Source organism: Electrophorus electricus, chromosome 19 (genome assembly GCF_041902795.1).
Source record: "Electrophorus electricus isolate QZ-2024a chromosome 19, ASM4190279v1, whole genome shotgun sequence".
Lineage (NCBI taxonomy): Eukaryota > Metazoa > Chordata > Actinopteri > Gymnotiformes > Gymnotidae > Electrophorus > Electrophorus electricus.
Window position 1 is genome coordinate 815,355 of NC_137515.1, and position 7,252 is coordinate 822,606.

Genomic DNA, 7,252 nt, shown 5'->3' on the forward strand with positions numbered 1-7,252 from the left:
ATTAGTTTAAATGATTTCTGGAATTCCTGTAGTTCAAAATTAAGCACTGTGCAATTAATTCTACATTAGTTCCATGTTAATTATTTTGCCAATTTAAAAAGCAAAAATGAAACATTTTAAAAACCAAGGTTTTCAGACATATGAAGAGAATTGAGTTTCCTTGTATTGCCACCTACAGCATATTAATATTATATGTCTTAATAACTCCAATATCACAAAGTGAAATCCCAGGTAGTCTGGTGGATATAGGAAGGGTTGCTATTGGCGCTGTGCACCCGGTTACCATGGCGCACCTGGTTACCATGGTGTACCTGTGCATTGCATGAGTGTGGCTACAACATCTGCCCTTGTCAGCAATGTTTGTGTAGACACAAGCAGTGAGCACATGAACTAATGTTCGTCAGATACAGAGCGAGGTGGCCCCTGGAACCTTCTCCAGAGTTTATGGTATAAAGCAAAGAATTCTGCGGTAGAGAAAGCAGTACTGTTGTATACATGTGGAATGTGTATGGAGAAAGATGTGATGGGTGTACAAAATGTGTTAAAATGCATGTTCACAGTGCACTTGAGATCTTGAAGAGGTGGAAGTGTTTCTATTCTCATCTTGGTACCGCTATTCAAAATGCTTTCTCAGCTAACAGCACAAATGTTTAGAGGGAAAAAAGATTCATTCAGCTAAACCGTTAACTTTATCAACCTTGTGGTGTGCTACAAAATGCCATATGTGTGAAAAATATTTGAATATTCTTCATGATATTCTTGTGAAGTAAAGAAAAAGAATAAAAAGAATAATTTCTGATAACAAGACAGAAGATGAAAAGGCATGCTGAAGATCTAAGACTTACCCAACAGGCTTGTGCTGATGCTTTGTTAGATTAGCACTGATTTTCCAGGCTAGTTGTCTAACTGTAGAGTAAATGAATCAGAGTGAGCGTGCACAGAAGGAAAGGCACTGGTCAGGTCTGAGTGACAGTGAGGAGATTACTCACACACAGGAAAGCTGTTTGGGAGGGCGAGTGAGAGAGAACAGAGAACACACTATTACACACAAGATCTTCTGGAAATAATATGACATTATGGTATACATGCCAGCGTTTAGTATTCTGACAAGAATGAAAAAAACAGAACCTCTTTGAAGGTTATCTAAAGGGTTCCTTCCTACACAACCTTGACACAATGTTTTGAAACATTAGACTTCTGTGTGACCAATATCTCGTGACAAGTCTATGTGGACCCCGGATTCTGAGATTGGACTTATTAATGTGCTTCAGAAAGCCCATTCCTCAATGACATTAGAGATCGCTGCAACTTTGCTTTGCTGCAGTGATCCAGAGTTTGTCTGAACATCATGTCCCTGTTTGATGAGTCATGGTCATATCTTTTGATGTCATTCACACTGGCCTGTATGAGATAAAACATGACAATGCCTTTCAAGGGTATTTTAATACTGAGCAGGAAACAGTAAAGACAAGAAACATGACAAAGAATCTCATGATCTCTCCTACAGATCTAAATCCGCCTGGTGCATCTACTCATAAAGGATTTCTGTGTCTGCCTTTACCCGCGCTAAAACAGAAGGCATGTTTAACATATACAATTACTATTGCTAGGTCCACTGGAAGGTGAGATGGAATAGTTTCAGTGCACTTGAGCAATGCCATCACTATGACAACCAGTGATAAGAAGGAGGGGTAGGCATGTGCAATGTTTTGTGATGCACACAGATTTACAGGGTTACTTATATCCACCTGACATTTATAATAACAACAGCCACAACAGCAATAACCCCAACACCAACAATAACATCTTTTTTATATAAGTTTACAAAGTACTTAACAGAATAACATGACTCTCATGTTATTGTAAGTTGCCAGTTTTTGCCTGATTGTGTGTATATATTCTTTCAAAATGAAGGAAAAATTCTTACATAATTATAATTTTTACAAAATGAAGGAAAAAAATTAAGAAAAACATAGATAATGGATGTGTTATAAGCTGAGTTCATTATAACCTGTTATACAATATATTATACTGCAGAATAAGAAATGTACGCCTACAGAACGTGAGCTTATTCACGTCTGATGATGGTTTGGTCCTAAATGTGTGGAAGCAGGAACAAAGACAGACTGGTCTATAAATAGGACAGATGAATGTCCCTGTAACAACAAACACCTACATAAAGGGAACTTTCACATAACTGAATGGCCACACCACTCATTTGGATTTTGTTTGTCCGATCCCATAAAGATTACAAATTTTTTACTAATGACCAATGTTCATTTAATGTTCAAATTTCAGGCACACCACAGTAGTGACATTAACATGTATAAACATGCCAGGACATGAGTGCATAAGACACTCCAGTGCAACACCCAGTACTGTGTCCCAGGATACCAGTGCAACACCCAGTACTGTGTTCCAGGGTACCAGTGCAACACCCAGTACAGTGTCCCAGGATACCAGTGCAACACCCAGTACTGTGTCCCAGGGTACCAGTGCAACACCCAGTACTGTGTCGCAGGGTACCAGTGCAGCACCCAGTACTGTGTCGCAGGGTACCAGTGCATGCCAGCAGAAGTCTCCAGTCTGTACATCTACATCTAAACCTAAACCTTAAACCCCTAAGGTGGCCAGAGAATGTACTGTTAAGGTATTCCTAATATATATGGTGCCTTAGCCTTAGTATGACAATACTAATATAAAATTAAGTTAACTTGCTGAAAATTTGTTGTTAGTAATGTTACACATGCATTTAATTCATAAATAACCAACTGATCATTGTCATGGCAACTGTTCATAATGGCCTACATATTACAGTCTTTATTTATTTAGCACTTTTCTTTTTGAATCCAAAATCTCAAAGTGCTTTACACAGAAAAGCATGAACTAAATAAAGCACTAATACATTAATTTAACAGAACTCAATAACAAGACACAAGAATAAAAATAAAATAAAAAAACAAAACAGGCATGCTCAACAAACTACAGGCCACGCTAAAGAAGGATGTGTACTCTGATTGCTTTCTGGCAGAATTGAGTTATACAAGAGAAGTGTCTTTCACCACCAGTATCACGATGAGTTATAACACTCGAAGACATCCATTAAAGAAACCACTCCATGTCACACAGGGTTTCTTAATTGATAATATGCATTTTTAGTGACGTCACTCACTGATGATGGGCCTGTATCAAGAAATACACTACACAGTTATCAAGAAATAATCTACACTGGAGCATTTTGCAGAATAACCTGCATGATCTGGGATACAATTGCCAACTTTACTTCAAGCAAAATTAGTAACCGACTTGAATCATATTTCAAAAGAAGGAAATTTCTAATGATGCAAGCTTTTATGTCCTTTATCTTTTACATAACTGTTTTCTTTAATTTGGCTGAAGTGAAAGGTCTATGATCAACATGAAGATGAAAGCTAACATATTTGCAACAATAATATTCCTCTCCTGCATCATGTCACAACGCTGGTTTCAGATCATGGCTTGATGTAACATGACGAAATGGCCCACGCAATGCTGATTGGCTGCTGCCCTTTCAAACTCATTTTTATTTGCATAAAACTGAGAAAAGCTTAACTTTTCAATACTTGGTTTGCAACACACTCGCTCCCATAAACCTCTGTGCACAACCGCTGCCTGTCTCCATAGAAATTAATGAAAGGCAGAGTGAAAACTGCCTCACATGTAGCAAAGTAAATGTACTGTTAGGAGGTGTGGGAGAGTCACCGTCTCAGTAAGACAGTGTGGGAGAATCACCGTCTGAGTAACAGACAGTGTGGGAGAGTAACAGTCTCACTAACAGACAGTGTGGGAGAGTCATTGTTTTAGTAACAGACAGTGTGGGAGAGTCACCGTCTCACTAACAGACAGTCTGGGAGAGTCATCGTCTCAGTAACAGACAGTGTGGGAGAGTTATTGTCTCAGTAACAGACAGTGTGGGATAGTCATTGTCTCAGTAACAGACAGTGTGGGAGAGTTACAAGCTCACTAACAGACAGTGTGGGAGAGTCATTGTCTTAGTAACAAAGAGTGTGGGAGAGTCACCGTCTCAGTAACAGACAGTGTGGGAGAGTCACCGTCTCAGTAACAGACAGTGTGGGAGAGTAACAGTCGCACTAACAGACAGTGTGGGAGAGTCACCGTCTCAGTAACAGACAGTGTGGGAGAGTCACCGTCTCAGTAACAGACAGTGTGGGAGACAGTGTGAGCTAAATGCATAACGTGTTGAATTAAAATTATTTAAAAACAACAGACAAACTCTGTATAAACATGTAGTTTGAATGTGTATAAACTTGTGACAAAATACTTGCAAAATACTCTGAAATGTTTTAAACATTTATCCTACTGAGGAAAGAAACCACTTAGTTGTTAAGTTGTTATCACTGGATTGGGAGTCCTCCAGCTTCAAAGCCATACCAGCCCCATTCTACAGAGTACAAGCATGGATCTATTTGGGGGAATGTCAAACATAATAATAATCCATCATAATCCCTCTTTACCTTCTGAGCCAGAATTGTCTAACAATTAATATTGCCCTAGATTTTTTTTTTTTTTTTTGGCCAGAATTCAATATTAATTAGGTTAATTAATTAGGTTGAGGCCTATGCTATTATTTATTTGGACAATCTTAACTGTGTGTATGTTAAATATCCCCATGTGTTTTGTATCGGGATGAACAATCAGCAATGTTATTCATAACTTTTAAATATCTACTTTTAGGAAATGTTGCTTACAGTTTTCAGTTTCTTCCCAGTATGGTAGCTAGATAATTCACTTACTAATCGCAGTCAATTGATCTAGTTAATGGCAGAGGAGGCCGGAATCCTACAGGCTCCTCTAGTAAGTAAACTGACCAATCAGAATCAGTATGCAAATTACGGAACATTCTATACGCCAATTTCACCACTATAAAGATGTTTTTATTTCATGATTAGTCAGTAGGATTCAGTGTATTTACTGGAGTTTATTGGAATACTGTAACATTAGTTATAACTGCAATGCTTGGACTTCTTGTGTCGACAGTGGAGTAGCACAGTGCCAGCACTACCACACTAACTGAGTGGCCCAACCAGTGAGAGATGATGGCAAAAAACAGCAAATGCAATAAATACAGAAATTTAAGCACCGTAGTAGACTCTCATTCAGTGGAGTCCCCTGACTGGTTGCTCTGCTGGCTTTTATACACTAATTCTCCCACCACTTTCCTGTGGGAAGAACCAACGATAACACCTTCGCAATGATTAAAATTCACAGTCTTAACCATACAGTTAAATGACAGCATTTTAACATTGACAATACATTCTTTTGTGAGATTGTTTAAACATTAATTGTGTAACAATCTCTCTCTTTTTGGTTTTGGTTTTTCATTTAAATTTTTCGTGTCATTGTGGAGGGTACTCCCATCCCTAGAGGATGAAGATGGCCTCCTCCTTATTTTATTTTATTTTACTTTATACCTAGAAACATAGAACTATTATGATCACTATTTATAACCCACACCCCCATCTTCATATGTAGCTACTTTTTGCAATAATTTTAATGTTCTCTCTGTGAGCACCTTATCAACATTTTCCAGTGCTAAGTTACAATACCAATTACACTGTGCAATAATCACTGGAACAATGTCAATAGTTTCTATATACAATGTGCAGTATTTTATTCTTATGTGCAGTATATGTATATTCTTGTACTATATGTGTATATTTTATATATTTCTTGTGTATTTATACTGTGTCTTGTCTATGCTGACTAATGTCTTGTCTCGTGCACTTACCTTTATGTATAGTGTATATTTGCACATCAGAGTTTGGAGAAACGCAATCTTGTTCAGCTGTGCACTACTGGTTGCATATGTTGTAGAGTCTGAATGACAATAAAGTGACTTTGATCTTTGATCTTTTGAGAGGAGACGCATGCACATGCTCATGCTTTGGCTCTCCTTCAGCGGACGCGTTTGGTGTTCTGCCTTTCTTGTCCCGGGGCTTTGTAAGGTAAGTATATTTTCTTTTCTCTTATTTTCATGTTTCTTTACCATTCTTATGTCTGTGTAAGTGTGAACATTGAGGTGTGAAGTAAAAACTCCAGCTAAGTGCCCCAGGTACAGCCTAGTCACCTAACAGACTATGAAGTGGACAACATGAGACCCAGCAAAGCAAGCAGCCAGCCATGTATGCAAGACACAGACACAGATATTCACCTAATTCCTGGAGGAGCTACAGGAACCTTGTTACAGAACTAAATCTCTGCTGCCACTAAAATTCATTGGTGTGTCATGGATGAAGGTCACCCCAGATTCTAGGTCCAACAGTATAGGCCTGAAACTTCAGCTGAAATGTTCCCAGTCTGTGGCTCAGAACTGGAACATATCCAAGATGAAAGGGCGCAATTGCAGAAGACCCAGCTTGCTATACGAGCTGATCTTGCATGTCTTCACGTGGTTAAGGATGACTGAATAACCCTACTGAGAAGACAAGCAGACTTCCACGTCCCAGATTTGTCCAGCTACACTGTCCCCTCATCCACGAGATGAACCCATCAACCAAACTGTGATTGCTGAAGAAGATGAGGAGATGCTCCATCCTGGATACCATTCAAAGACCTTCAGCTACCACGAAGGGCCAGTTGATCAGAGAATCCCCTAAGTGCACCTGGCATTCAAACTCCCTCTGGCTTCTTTTTTTTTTTTTTTTTTTTTTTTTACCACAAACAAGATTTTTTAACATCTGACATCTAGCAATCCAACTGCCTGCCTGCTGGAGCACATTCTTTCCATTCTGTTCCAAAGAGTTTCAAGAGATCTGCTTCCATTCATCTCTGCCATCATCAGCAGCTCCTTGTCTGTGGGATATGGGCCTAATTGCATTCCTGTGTAGCAGGTCTCGTCTGCAGACCTTACCCTGCCATGGATGGTGAAATATGGCTTTTTGCTCCTGCATGAAGTTTGGGTCGTCCGAGAGCAGTGGAGAGGAGCAGAACACCAGCGCAGTCCCCCATCACTTAGCCCTCCCTGAGAGCCGGCTAATGATCAACACCACCCTAATGCGGTCAGGCAGGTGGGCTGGTAAGTGAAGTAGAGTTCGCACCGTACTACAAACTTCTCACAGCCCTCCGGTTCCCCACCATAGACCTTGGAGGTGGCAATGTGGCACTGGCACTGCTAAGGGGCTCTGGTATTCATCAGGCCAGGGGGCCAGACTCAACACACAGGCTCTCCACACAGCGGGCGAGACAGTAAACC